Source organism: Spermophilus citellus (genome assembly GCF_964194105.1).
Source record: "Spermophilus citellus genome assembly, chromosome: X".
In the NCBI taxonomy this organism is placed as follows: Eukaryota; Metazoa; Chordata; class Mammalia; order Rodentia; family Sciuridae; genus Spermophilus; species Spermophilus citellus.
The window spans coordinates 31543608-31559623 of NC_138190.1; positions in this window are offsets into that span (position 1 = coordinate 31543608).

Below are 16016 nucleotides of genomic sequence, written 5' to 3' on the forward strand. Positions count from 1 at the left end.
AGCCCCCAAATACACAAAGATCCCCTTCCATATCACGGGGTTTTCTTTGTCTTTTGTTTCTTAGGCTCAACAGTTTACACATTCTGTTCTTAGTAAAGAGGAGACATTATTTACTTCTTCACTGGGTGAATAATTCTTCAGAGAGTCCTCCTTTGGTATGAAGAGGTCAATCTCTTGTTATATGTTACTGAAACTTAGTTTGTATTCTCTCTGATTTTAAACTTCTCTGGGCCTTTCTAATATGTGTTAAAATGGGACAAGAAGTCTTGATAAATTTCCAGCATTTGAGAAATGGAATTCTCATTCACATTGTCAGGGGCTGAATTGGCTCCATTCACATGTTGAAATCTTAGCCTCTAGTACCTCTGAATGAGGCTGCACTTGGGGATAGGTCTTTAAAGAGGCAGTTAAGTTAGAATAAGTCTTAAAGGTGGGCTCTAGTCCAATATGACTGGTGTCATTCATATTGATGAATCTAGGTTCATCTCATGGTCTTTGCATTTGATAAAGGCCTTGATAGGGCCCATTAATATTTCTGCAGGTTCGCCTCTTAATGTGGTATTTACATAAGAACAAGACCTTAATTGGGCCCATAACCCTGATTACCTGACCACTGATTATTCTTATTCATTTATCAGAAGAGGAGCTTAGGATGCAGATGTGCACACTTAGAAAAAAAATGCCCTGAGAAGGATCAAGGAAGAAGAGGGGAATCTACAAACCAAGGAGAGAGGCTTAGGAATTGAACCAGATCTGGTGAAACCTTCATCTTTGACTCTTAGTCCCCAGAACTATAAGAATATAAATTTGTGTATTTTGAGTCCCACAGACTGAAGAACCCAGATAAAGTGGCCCTGCAAACTAGCACAACACTTCCTTCCATGAAGCTCTTTATACTTGGGCAGATAATTTTATCTATTACAGCTACTTGATTGCTATAATAAATATTGAAACTTCTGGTGGTTATAGTTGATTTCACACTTCTGTATGAGCCAATGAAAGGAGGCAAGTCTTGAAAGGGTAGCAAGTGGGTCTACTGTTGCATCATAGACATGTGGTCTCCACAGAGGAAGTTGAGATCCTCCTTCACTCTTGACCAGTCAGGCCATATTTGGAACATTTTTTCAACTCTGTATAGCAGTAGATAGGGACTTCAATCTGTGCATTTTGCAGTGAAGCACTAGGTTATGTGCATTGTGCACGCTTAATCCCCTCTCCCATTCTTCAGATGAGGAGACTGAGACTAAGAGGGGATAAATTGATAGCCTAAGGTCATAGAGCTGGTAAGTGTAGGGTCAGGATTCAAACTCGGTGTAACTTCATCAAACTAAAGGGGGACAAGAAAGGCTTTGGAGCCACCTGGGAAGATTGAAAAGAATCTCTCATGTGTGCTGAAATATGTTTTCAGGACTTTTGTGAGGTAATAGTATCAAGGGAGGTAAGCTCTTCCAATGAACCCTTCTCTTCCACAGTCTCCTAATGTATCTGGGCTCCATGGATCTTCTGCACATCTATCTGTACTTCCCACCCCATGGTTAACAACCTCCCCTTCATCCTCATCTCTTCTCTGAACATTCTATTATGTCATGGTTTTCTTTCCTCTTAAAGGGCTGGTTGATCTGCTAGCTACAGAAGTTGATTCTCTCACAGTCCGTGGCTATAGGGTGGGAGGAGGGAGAACTGGGGTTGCCTTTGCTCTAGCTGCTCATTGCCATTTCTAGACTTTCATTCCTCCCATATACGCAAATCCCTGTGCTCCTTTGATGTGTAGGGGGGGCACTCAGAGGGACCTCCTCAGCCCCTCTTTTTTGAGGTCATGTACCGGCCTTCTAGTTGCTTTCTTAAGAACACATGCTCTATACAGCCCACCTCTCCACGTTACCACTTCTTTCTGAGTAACTTCCAGAAAATCTTCCTTGGTCTCCTCATTCCAAGATCTTCACCTTCCTCCACTTCAGCCACCCTCTCTCAGAGCCACTCACTGGACCTTGTCATCTCTCAGAAGTGTATCACCTTTGAAGTCTCCATCTCATATGTACCTTCCCACCATGACCTCCTGTTCTTCTGGCTTCCTCATTCACTCAGGCTCAAGACATCTGGTCTTCAACCTCATCCTGACCTTGAGTTTCATTTTGACCCTTTAGCTTTGCTTCCCTCTTGTGTTCACTTGATGTTCTACCCATCTTAAACTCTCTCATCTATCCCTTCAGTTATTTTCTTGGATTTATCCTGAATTTTCTCATGCTGGGTTCCTGTCCCACATGTCAGGTACAATGCAACTGTGATCAACTCCTCTGCCCTCCTGTATATTTGCACCTGGGTTGATAAGGAAAGCTGCCAAAGTTACCCACAGACTCATACCACTATTTAATATGTGCTCTTCCAGCTCACTCAACTGGGTCTTTAATTAGGCCTGGAAACCATTTTGTATTTCTACAGTCAAATCGTCCCTTCTGAACAGCAAATACAGTATCAAAAACTATCATCTATTTCCTGAAATATCTGCCCACCTTTTCACTTTCAACAGATGGCCCTGCCCTCTCTTTCACAAAGAAAATGGAAACCACAAAAAGGAAGTCCCTACTCTCCTGCCACCAGCTCTTCAAACCCTCCTGCATCTGCACCCTCCTTCCCCCTTTCAAGAAAGAAGAGGCCCCTCTTCCTGTGTCATATTCATTTGATTGTCTTCCCTCCCTGTGCTTAGAGAACTTGCTCTATCCAAGTTCTTACATGTTTAGCTGCTCCCTTTGTCCATACTCCTTCTCTACAATATTTACAATTTCCTATTTTTAGAAAGTGAAACCGAATCTTCTGGTGCCCACATGCCTTCTTTTTTCCAGCCAAACTCTCTCTTCCCTATCACAGCCTTAGCCACTCTGAAGTGACTCACTCCCTCACCTCAACCCATAACATCTGGCTCCTCTCTGTGCTCTCTAGTGAAACCCCTTACTGAGGTCACTTATAACTTCCTATTGTTAACCCCAGGGGTCACTTATCAGCCTGTTTTGTACTTAATTCTTACTATCAAATGACTGGTACCTAAGATTTCTTTTTTTTTTTTTAAAGAGAGAGTGAGAGAGGAGAGAGAGAGAGAGAGAGAGAGAGAGAGAGAGAGAGAGAGAGAGAGAGAAATTTTCAATATTTATTTTTTAGTTCTCGGCGGACACAACATCTTTGTTGGTATGTGGTGCTGAGGATCGAACCCGGGCCGCACGCATGCCAGGCGAGTGCGCTACCACTTGAGCCACATCCCCAGCCCGGTACCTAAGATTTCTATGGCTGCCAAGCCCCGTGTATCTCCAGATCTGCATTCTCTTCTCTGATGGCTTTTTCTCTTCTCTACCTCAGATTCCTCCTCTCCTACTGTCCCCCAATCCAGGATTCCCAAGAAATGTTCTTCCTCCATGCCTCCTCCTTTCTTACTGCTGCACGAACTCATGACTTTGTTTACCTTCGACTTACTGATCACACTCACTCCCGAGTCGCCAGGCAGACTTCATCATCGTCCTCCATATTTGTTCATCCAATTAGCTCGCTAGCACTTCCCCTTGGAGAACTCCTCTCCTCAATTCATCTAAACTCAGTCCTGTGCAAAACTGAATTCATTTTCTTTCTCCATGTGACAGATTTTCTTCCTGTGAACTTCTTTCAGGGAATGATATTAACTCAGATGTCCTAACCTGAGGTTGGTCTTGACTCCATTCTGTCCCTTAGCACCATCTAATGTTATTTCTTTGTAAAAGTGCCTATTACTTCCAAATTCTTCCATTTGTCTTCTTTGCCATTTTCTCTAGTCTAATTCACACTCATACACTCTCTCAAAGTGACGGCGTAATGTATATTTGCTGTACTGTTTGAGAATATTCAATTTTGCCGTAGAAGAAAACAAGTGACAAACATGGAATCCATAAGATGTGTTTGGCATAAGTGAGTATCTTAGTCAGTTTGGACTGCTATAATAAAGTGCCATAGACTAGATGGCTTAAACAGAATTTTTTTTCTCATCATTTTAGAGACTGGAACTTCAAGATCAGTGTGCCAGCATGGTCTGGTTCTGGTGAGGGCTCTTTTCCTGGTTTGTAGATGGCTACCTTCTTACTATGGCTTCACATGATCTTTTTCGGTGTGCATGTGCTCAGAGAAGAGAGATCTCTCTCTTCCTCTTCTTTATTACTAGTATTATTATTATTTGATAGCAGGGATTCAAGCCAGGGGTGCTTAACCACTGAGCCACATCCCCAGCCCTATTTGGTATTTTATTTAGAGACAGGGTCTCGCTGAGTTGCTTAAGGCCTCACCAAATTGCTGAGGCTAGCTTTGAACTTTCGATCCTCCTGCCTTAGCCTCTTGAGTTTCTGGGATTACAGGCATGTGCTACCTTTGATTGTTATGATCCATGTTAAATTTTATTTGATAAACTGTGATTCCTTACTATGATCTCTAAGTTTTTTCTATGCCCTCTGGGATGGCTTGTCTGGTAATGTACTTGAAGGCCACCATTCTAATCAAGGTAATTTCCCATGTGACAGTGGGATTGCATTAGTGATATCAAATTTTCACCCCTTCCTATACGTACACCCTTTAGTATGTGACTTTACATATTCTCCCATTGAGGGGCAAAATGAATTTTCCTGTTCTTTGAAATTGAACTCAACCATGTGATGTACCAATGGGATGTTAGCAGACTTGATGCTGGCAGAGGCTTGACAGAGTGTTTTGGCTTGTCTTCTGTGGGCAATCTTCCATCTCTGTGAGGAGGATGTGCCCACGTTTCCCCATTGTTCCCAGGAGGTATGGAGTCATTCCCAGCTAAACCCAGTCCAGGTCAGCTGACTCTCAGTTTGTAGTACACGCCCAGATGCACCCAGTTTAGATTAGCCATCTATCAACTGATCTGCACACTGTGAGAAATAATATTTGCATGTCATTTTAAGTCACTAAGTTTTGATTATTTTCTCACATGGCAATAGGCAACTTATATGCTCACCTGGACAAATTCTGCAGCCTGTTTTTTTTTTCCTGCCCACAACATTCTTCTTCAATCTATTTCCTACTGAAATCATAGTGCTCTTCTAAGACACAACTCTGATCACTTTATCTTCTTTATTCAATGAAATTTTCTTCCTTCCTTTGCACTGGGGATTAAACCCAGAGGCACTTTACCACTGAGTTATATTCTCAGTTCTTTTTAGTTTTTGAGACCAGGTCTCACTAAATTGCAGAGGCTGACCATGAACTTGTGATCCTTTTGCTTAAGCCTCCCAAGTAGCTGGGATTACTGTCATGAGCCACCACACCCAGCTCAATAAATATTTCCTTCCTTTCTTTATTTATTCTTTTTCCCACTGGGAATTGAACTTTACCACTGAGCTATCTACATACCCAGCCCTTTATACTGTATGTTTTGAGACAGAATCTTTCTAAATTGTTCAGGTTGGTCTGGAATTGTGATCCTCCTACCTCAGCCTCCTGAATAGCTGGATTTATAGCTGTGCACCATCACACCTGGCTACTGGGTGGCTTCACAAACAGAAATTTATTGGCTCATACTTGTAGGAGTTAGAAGTCGGAGATCAAGGTGACACCAGGGCCATACTCCCTCTGAAATAAGTGTTCATCCTTGCTTCTTCCTGGCTTCTAGCAGTTGCTGGCAATCCTGGGCATTTCTAGGCTTGCAGTTGCAATATTTTTGTGTCTCCCTCTATCATCACATGCTGTTCTCCTCTCGTGTCTGCACATCCTCTTTTCATAAGGACATCGGTCGTATTGGATGAAGGGTTCATCCTACACCAGCATAACCTTATCTCCTTTCACCTGCAATTATCTTATTTCCAAATAAATTCACATTCCGAGGTGCTGGTGTTTAGGACATCAATATATCTTTTTTGGAAGACCCAGGTAAACCCATAGCAGCACACTCTTCTGATTGGCTTTTTACAGCCATTGATCCTACTCATGTATCAGATCTCATTCTTGTTATCAATTCTCCTAGGAAAGCTTCGCTTGTCTCCAGGACATAGTTAAATACCACTTCAGTGTATAAACAAAATGTCATAAGTCGCTGAATATGGAACAATCACATTATAAATAGATTTAGTGGCTTTCAATCGAATGAGATCTTACTATATTATGAATGTAATGGTGATACACCGAGATGGAATATGGACTTTGTCATGGACTAGTTATTTGTCTCTAAGAGAAATTATGAAGTTAGATGGGACCAGAAATTCAAACAGTTTTGTGACTTTCTCTCCAAAATTTCTCCATGTCTATTTCTCTTAGTAAATAAGTAGCATTTCTTTCCACGTGAAATAAGCTTTCTTTGCTTTTCGTGACTCACAAACTTATGGCCAACCCATTACCCCCAAGTTTAAATATAACTGGTTCAGCCACTCACTGGGACACAGATATAGTATTCAAAAATCCCAGGGAAAGTAATTTAGTTGCCCCAGCTTGTGTTAATGTTAAGCCATTAAACAACCAGCTATGTTTTGGGATAGGGTTACGAATTTCAAACATGACGTTCAAGGGACAATTTCTATGGATCTGTGGATGGCAGGTTTGGAGATTGGAACACACTTCAAGTGAAGTGGTGCTTGCTATAGTGTAGTTGTGTAACAGGCTGAGTTTGCCTCCTTATCACTAATAGTGTTAATGAGAAAAAGGCCATAAGTTCCATTCCAGGATTACTCAGGGAGGTTTGCTTGTTTTTTTGCCAAATAGCGCATTGAGCATTGAATAGTGTGCTTTGGATAAGTTTCCTTCCATTCCTTCTCTGATTCAACTTCCATCAACTATAGAAGAGGAATGAGGAGTCACAGGCTCCAAGAAAATAAAGATTAAAATAGCCCCAAAGCCCTAGAATTCACCGAAAGCAGTTAAGTATATTCATTTATCTTTGTCTTCTTTTCCCTCCCAAGAAAAGAAAACATTTCATGACCCATATGAATCTTCTAATGGATTGGATGAAAATGGATTGGACCAGACCATTTTTCATTTTAGACACAAGCTAATATGAACAAGATTGAAAGCAATGTATAAACCAAATGTTATGAGTTACTGAATATGGAACAAGTACATTATAAATGTCCCCTGTTAGGCCACATTCCATCCTGTTTGTTAGTTGCATGTGAACATTTCTGCATAATCCACTATGCTATGAGTTCCATGAAGAATGTGAAGACCAGCTGGGTATGGTGGCCCACACCTGTAATCCCAGCGGCTTGGGAGGCTGAGGCAGGAGGATCGTGAGTTCAAAGCCAGCATCAGCAACTCAGTGAGGCACTTAGCAACTTAGTGAGACTCCATTTGTAAATAAAGTATAAAAAAAAGGCTGGGAGGGGGCTGGGGTTTTGGCTCAACAGTAGAGTGCTCGCCGAGCATGTGTGAGGCCGTAGGTTTGAAACTCAGCACCACATAAAAATAAAAAAATAAAATAAAGGTATTGTGTCCAACTACAACTAAAAAAATATACATATATTTTAAAGGGGGGGGGGCTGGGAATGTGGCTCAGTGGTTAAGCTCTCCTGAGTTCAATCCCCTGTACCCACCCCCCAAAAATATCTCTTAAAATAAATTTGTTCAACCAAAATAGTGACTTGATTTTTTTTCTCTGCTTGTTTTTATGAAATTCTCCGTCTTTACCTATTCTTGGCTACTTTTCTCTTCATCACATCCTAGAACTGGTCAATGTCTGGGCCTTGACACTGACTCTAATTTCCTTCTTTCCTAATGCTAATTTCCTAAGTGTCTCTCTTTTCTCTTTTATATATTTTAGAAACAAAATGTCCCTTTTTTCTTTTCACAAATACCCTTTAGAAATTTTATTTTTCATCTTATATCCTGGACCTTATCTTATTCTTACACTGTGTTATACCAAAGTCATCTCATATTGGCTCATGAAAGCCAATTGTTAAATCGTCAGAAATTTTATGAACTGAACATTAAACATGTGTATCCTTGGAATCTGCCATGGTAGAATTATACACACCACAGAAATTAGTAAATGCTACAAATCAGGGTTCACTTCCCAAACCTAGACAGCCAGTTACTAAACATTTATTAATACGCCATTGTCTAGACTCTTCATATTTTATTACTGGAGCCCACTCTCCTTTCAACTTCTGTCAGAGAGGTAGGTGTACAGCCCAAGGGGTGGAGTGCTGAGGGAAGGGGAATAAAGATGGTAGAATCTCTGGAAATAGAAAGTCCTGTAACCTATGAATGTACACATTTCTACAACACTAGCTCTGTAGACTGTCTTTTCTTAACTGGAAAAGGATAGGTAGTTGTGATGAAAACTAGTACTTACATTGTCTTCATTGGTGCTGTAATGAAAATATGTCAGTCCTGCTGCCTAGCTTATAAGGGCCCTTCTTGTGCTTGAAGAATCTACCACTGTCAGAAGATGAAAAGCTGACAATTTTATTGTTTGTGATCTCTAGCAACTGGAGCAAGAACACAAACATAATGAGATACTACCAAGACCTTGTATCTGAAGGTAGTAATAAGAAGGATTAGGAGTTGGGCATGGTGGAGCATGCCTGATATACTGTGACTCGGGAGGCTGAGGCAGGAGGATTACAAGTTTGAGATCAGCCTCAGCAATTTAGCGAGGCTCTAAGCAATTTAGTGAGACCCCATCTCAAATTAAAAAAAAAATTAAAAAGGGCTGGGGATGTGGCTTAGTGGCTAAGTGGCCCTGGTGTTCAATCCCAGTATGAGAGAGAGAGAGAGAGAGAGAGAGAGAGAGAGAGAGAGAGAATGAATTAGGAGAGTTTCGAATTCATTCTGCTGCTGGCTTTGGTGGCAGCTGCCCCTTACTCAGATGAGTTCCTTTGGCATTACCTTGGCTTTCTGGCATCTCAGTGCCCCTCTGTCCTTGTCTCTCTTCCCTTCCTGGGTCCTCAGGCTTTCTGTCAATTCTTCAAGGCGTTCTTTAGCTTTTGAATTAGTTATGTTGAGTGGAGTTAGTTAGCTTCTGTTATTTGTAGCTAAATGCCCTGACCAAAATGATCAACGTTCTGAGAACCCCATGAGAGCTGCCCAGGGCTGGCAGGATCTTGAAGTGGCTATCAATGCCGCTGCCTGGATGTTGGTACCTGGTTTATACAACCTCACTTCCACTAACGGGATTAACTCAGTTGAGAGGAGCTTAAGTAACCGAAATAAAAAGTAAAGCATGCGCATTAAAATAAGAGAATTTAGAGAAAGAGTACAGTCACTAAAAGGGAAAGAAATGAGACAGATGGTTTTTTTCACTAATATTATTTTAATTTCTTTTAGTTGTACATGGACATAATACCTTTATTTTATCTATCTATCTATCTATCTATTATCTATCTATCTATCTATCTATCTATCTATCTTTATGTAGTGGTGAGGTTCAAACCCAGTGCCTCACACGTGCTAGGCAAGCGCTCTACCACTGAGCTACAATCCCAGCCTCACTAATTTTAAATATTCTCAATCAGAGCCTGAACTGACCATCCTTCCACTCTCCATGTTGAATAGAAGAAAATTGATATTTCTTAGCTACTCCATTTCTGGGTAGTTGTCTTGGGCTCCTGAAATACTCTTATGCAATTTTGGATCAAAAGCACTGGAACAGCCAGGCAAGGAGGCACACACCTGTAATCCCAACTACTTTGGGGGCTAAAGCAGGAATTACAAATTCAAAGTGAGCCTGGGCAATTTAGTGAGACCCTCAGCAATTTAGTGAGACCATGTCTAAAAATAATAAGTAAAAAGAACTGGGGATGTACCTCAGTGGTAAAGTGCTCCTGGATTCAACCCCCAATACCCAAACAAAACAAAACAACAACAACAACAAACCAAAAAACAGGTATGGTGACTCATGCCTCTAATCCTCAGTAACTCTGGAGGATGAAACAAGAGGATTACAAGTTCAAAGCCAGCCTTAACAATTTAGCAAAGACCTAAGCCACTTAGGGAGAGCCTGTCTCAAAACAACAACAAAAAGAAATTAAAAAAAATAAAAATAAAAAGGGTTAGAGATGTCCTTCAGTGGTAAAAGCATCCCTGAGTTCAATCTTTGTTACCCAAAAAGAAATCTCCAGAACTATTATTCTTTGATCTACTAAGAATTTGCAATAATGACTGCCTTTACTTAATATTTGGGCTTATACAACAGAAATGCTCAATCTGGTTTTTGTATGGCATTTTTAAGAAACTAGGATTCTGGATATCTCTCTTAATTTGGTCCTTCCTTTTCCCACAACAAAGCAAAATCAAAAGAAAATGCATTTGGGGCTGGGGTTGTGACTCAGCAGTAGAGCACTTGCCCGGCATGTGTGAGGCGCTGGGTTCAATTCTCAGCACCACCACATATCAATAAATGAATAAAATAAAGGTGCATCAACAACTAGAAAATACTTTATTTTTAAAAAAATGCACTTGGTGGCAAGGGCTTTGTGCAAAACACATGAAGTTCTTCTTGTTTTCCATCAAAAGGGAGTTCTGTTGCATAGGTTCATTTATTTCACTTTGATTAGTAGATTTTCCTTTTCAAATATAAATTAGTTTTGTGTAACAATTACATAAAACATTTCTTACTTAAGTCAAATTCATAAAACAAGACATAGTCAGAAAAACCAAGATTTCATTCAGCCCCTTTTCTTAGATAATCGTTAACATGTAATATTTTTATATGTATACGTTTGTATGTTTTATATATATGGCTTACATATATGTATATATTTGTGTGTATTTCTCCATCTACACTAACTTTTAAAGTTAAAATGAAACTTACATGAAAGTACAAAAAAATTTAAGCAGTAAAAAAAAGCATTCAGTAAAAACAATACATTAGTACTAAATTTCTATTTATTTATGTGATCATGTTTATTGATGTTCTTCTTTCTTCATATGGCTTCAAGTTAGTGTTCTTTTATTTCAGCCTAAAGGACTTTTTTAATATTTCTTGACAGGTAGGTCTCTTAGTAATTCATTCCTTCAGTTCTTCATTATCTTTTGTGTGTGTGTGTGTGTGTATGTGTGTGTGTGTGTGTTGCTAGGGATTTATTGTTCCATTTTTGAAGAATAGTTTTGTTGGACACAGGATTCTTGGTGGACAGATTTTCTTCTGTTAGCACTTTAAATATATCGTCCCTCTTGGGGATTTTTGAGCTTCTTGAGATTGTTGGATATATAGATTCATACCTTTTATCAAATTTGGGAATTTGTTAACTATTATTTCTTTGGTTATTTTTTCTCCTTCTTTCTTTTAGGTTTTCCACTGTGTGTGTATTTATTATGTTTGATGGTGTACTGCAGGTGTCTTAAACTTTTCTTTGTTCTTGTTTCTCACTGTCCCTCAAATGAGATCATTTCATTTGATCTATATTTAAGTCCACCGATTCTTTCTTTCTTTCTTTTTTTTTCTGTGTGCTCAGATCTGCTGCTTAATCCCTCTGGTATATTTTAATTTCCGTGATTGTATTTCTTAGACTTCCCAATTTTTACTTGGTTCCCTTTTTATGATTTCTATCTCTTAGTGGTAGACTGTTTGTTGAGATCATTTTCCTTTCTTTCTTTATCTATAGTTCCCTTTAGCTCTATGAGAATATTTTAAGATTGTTGATTTAAAGTCTTTATATAGTAAGTCCAGTAACTATGCTCCCTCAGGGACATTGTCTGTTAATTTCTTTCTTTTTCCTGTGCATGGAAAATAAGTTTTTTATTTTTTTTAATCTTTGTATGCCTTGTAATGTTTTGCTGGAAATTGGACATTTTGAATATTATGATGTGGTTAGCTCAGATTCTCTTCTCTCTTCAGGATTTTTTGTTGTTGTTGTTGTCTGCTGTTGTTTGTTTGTTTAGTGACTTTCTAAACTATTTTTGTAAAGATTGTATTCTTTCTTTGTTTTCTTTTCCTTTCTTTTTTCTTTTCTTTTCTTTCTTTTTTTTTTTTTTTTTTTGGTACTGGGGATTGAACCCAGGGGCACTCAAACACAGAACCACATCCCCAGCCCTTTTAAAAATATTTAGGGACAGGGTCTCGCTGAGTTGATGAGGCTGGCTTTGAACTCTTGATCCTCCTGCCTCAGCCTTCCAAGCTCCTGGGATTACAGTCCTGTTCCACTGCAGCCGGCAAGATTATATTCTTTGCCGTGAGTCCTATATGACGTCTGTTCTTACCGAATGGTCAGCTACCCTTGACAGAGATTTCTTAAATAACTAGAGGCAAAACTTTGAAAATAAATGAGAAGGAAAATATAAGAAGAAAAGATAAAATAAAAGAAGAGAAACATATTCTCCAGGTTGTTGAAGATTGGTTCTGACTTAACCTTCACTGCCTGATTTCTCTGAGCCTAGAAATCAGCCAAAGATGGAAACCTGTGGTCTTCTGATGTTTTTTCTGAGCACATACCCTGCCCTGGTCCTGCGTGTGGACTTCTAGTTTACTTGGTCCACATGGGAGCTCTTCTAAGCCCTTATTTTCCCTGCCCCAAAGAGTCTCATACCCCAACTTTTCCTAAGGGAATTTCAGTTGTCTATTTTTTTACTCCAATTGTTGTTTTTTTTTTTTAGGGTTTTGTTGGTGGCAGTGACTTGATTTTCAATGTTTTTGAAGAAGAATTTCACTTAATTCTCTCCACTCCGAGAGAGAACCCTGAATTATTTGAAACAAATTCAAGCATCCTGTGTCTGTTCTTCAGAGAACTCATCCCTATACAGGTCACAGAAGACAAACACTATGCCTTGGGAATGATGTTTACTTTTTGCTCCCTTCAGAACCAGGAGAACAAAATGGCTGCTGTCCTCAACACCACTGCCCCACCGGAAGGGGTATGAAACAAGGGTGCATTAAAATACCACAAAGTTACTGTGTTTTAGTGGCCTTTTCTCCCGATTGAATAAAACATTCATTGTCTTCCAGAATTCTGATAAGTTTATCCTGTTTTTCCTATACTTTTCAATGATTTGGGGGATGGACAAGCCCCTCAGATTTCTTTACTTTACTTGTATAACTATTAGCACAGGCTGTCAAAAACAAAGTACCATAGACTGGGTGGCTTAAAAATCAAAAATTTACTTTCTCAGAATTCTGGAACTGGAAGATTAGGACCAAGGTGCTGTCAGAATTGGTTTCTGCTGAGGCCTCTCTCCTAGCTTACAGTTGGCCACCTTCTCACTATGAACTCATGTGGCCTCTGTGTGCGTGTGGAGAGAGAGCTCTCTGGTATCTCTTCCTCTTTTTCTTCTTCTTCTTTTTTTTTTTTTTCCTTGCATTGCCAGAGATGGAACCAAGGCCATTGTACATGCTAGGTGAGAGACCTACCACTGAAATACACCCCCAGCCCTCTTCCTTTTGTAATAAAGTCACTAGTTGTATCAGATTAGGACCCACACAATTCATTCTATTACACTACCATATTTGCTGACATCATCCTTGACTTTATTATTATTATTTTAGTACCAAAGATTGAACCCAGGGGCACTTAACCACTGAGTCACTTCCTCAGCCATTTTTATTTTTTATTTTGAGACAGGATCTCACTAAGTTGCTCAGGGCCTGGCCTAAGTTGCTGAGGCTAGTTTTGAACTCACGATCCTCCCGCCTCAGCCTCCCAAGCCACTAGGTTTACAGGAATATGTCACCATGCCGATCTCACTTTGCTATTTTTGAAAGTTTCTCCTTTCCTCCCTCCCTCCCTTCCTCTCTTCATCTCTCTCTCTCTCCCCCCTTTCTTCCTCCCTCACTCCCTCCTTCCTTTCTTTCTTTCTGTCTTTATCTCTCTCCTCCCCCTTTCTTTCTTTCTTTCTTTCTTTCTTTCTTTCTTTCTTTCTTTCTTTCTTTCTTTCTTTCTTTCTTTCTTTCTTTCTTCTTTCCATACTTTCTTCATTTCTTTCTGGTACTGGGAATTAAACCCAGAGGAGCTTTACTGCTAAGCTACATCCCCAGCCTTTTTTATTTTTATTTTTTTTTTTTGGGATAGGGTCTCTCTAGTTTGCTGACAGTCTTCCTATGTTGCCAAGGATGACCTTGGACTTGCGATCTTCCTGCCTCAGTATCCCTAGTCATTGGGGATTGCAAGTGTGTGCCACCATGCCAGATTGGGCATATTTAATTTTTAAGTCCAATCCGTACTTTGAAAACTGAACCAAATTGACAGGACTGATATTTGTCCAATTATATATGTATAATGTATATATTTAAATTTCAAAAGTAAACAAATCTTAAATGTCATTATAGTCATCAATTTTTTAAAATGTTTTCAGTAGGGCATGGTGGCAAACATCTGTAATCCCAGTGGCTCGGTGACTATGGAAAAAGGATCACGAGTTCAAAGCCAGACTCAGCAACTTAGTGAGGCCCTAAGCAACTTAGTGAGACCCTTCTCAAAATAAAATATAATAAGGGTTGGGGATGTGACTCAGTGGTTGGTTCATTCCTCAGTGCCAAAAAATAAAATATGTTTTCATTTCCATCAAAATGTTTGCTTTGTTTACAGTTGTTAACTTTTGAGTCCTGAGAAGTTTAGCAAGGAAAATGAATACAGTCTCTGAATTATACAAAAGTCTGGTTTGAGTCTGAACGTGCTCACTTTCTGGAACTGAGAGTAATATTCACACTTTATGCCTCTGGTTTTAAGTTTAGTGTGTGCAGATGTGTTCTCACATCTGTGAGAAAGTAAAACTTTGTGGTTCATTTGAAGTCCTACTAATTGTCTTGAAATTCTTTAATTTTGATCTCAAAAAGCAATTCTATAAATCTCATGGAGAACCACAAATTAATAATCTCACTGATTAAAATAAAATAAATATTCATTATTTGCTTTAACTTTTGCTTTTACAAAAAAGCATAAATAGACCATAAATAATAGTGGGAAACATGCAGATAGGAAAATTCTTATTCTTGATCCACCTCATCTGCAATGGCTGACTTGGCCTTGCTAAATTGTTATTCTAATAATAGTTGGAGTAAAAAGTGGGTACACTAATCCTTTCCTTTAAACCTTAATAAACCATTGAAACTTTTTTTTGGGGGGTGGGCACAGTGGATTGAACCCAGGAGTGCTTTTCCACTGAGCTAAATCCCCAGCCCTTTTATTTTTTATTTTGAGACAAGGTCTTGCTAAGTTGCTTAGAGCCTCACTAAGTTGTTGAGGCTGGCCTCCAACTTGGGATCTTCCTTCCTCAGCCTCTTGAGTCGCTAAGATTGCAGGTGTGCGCCACTGTGCCTAGCTAATATCTTTAACTTTTACTGCATGTGACCAATATGTGGCAAATGAACTCTGCTATCCTGCATATAATCAAGTTCTCCAGTGTTCTCAGTCATCTTCCCTTTACCCTACAAATCACTACAACTCAAAGCCCAGAGAATGGGCAAAGTCCAGTGTCTTTCCCAAATATCTCCAAGGTGTTTCAGACTGCTTCTATCCTCCTGGTTGTCTCCTGGGGTATTTATTTATTTATTTATCTAGGTCATCTTTGCCCACTCATAATCACCCCTTCCTGCTGCCTCAGTCCCCTGTGGTATGCTTTACTCCACGGCCAACTTCTGCCTTATCCTGCATAGTGATCATTCACTCAGGGCTGGTGTTGGTATGCTTGTTAATTAGCTTTACTGAGAATATACAAACAGAAAGGAATTATAATATAGGAAAGGAAAATCTTAATTGCGTTCCTCTGATCTCTAAGATCAACACATGAACAGAAAAACCCTTTATTGATTATATCTTCTCTTGGGCCAGGAATTCTGTCCTGTTCTGGGACCTCTCTCATCTCTGTGAGAACCAATTCTAAACACCATGAAATTACCAAACCTTTGAATTACCAAAAGGCCCATCGAAGTGTCTTCCCTAACAAAAGAGCAGCAGCATCCCCAAACTAACTCCTCGCCCCCCAATTCCTAGAGCAGTGAGTGCACACTGGAGATAGCTTCTGATATGTCCAATTAAAAAAAAAACTGTTTTATTTGAAAATAATTTCAGTTGGACGTGGTGGTGCACACTCCTAATCCCAGCAGCTCAGGAGGCTGAGGCAGGAGG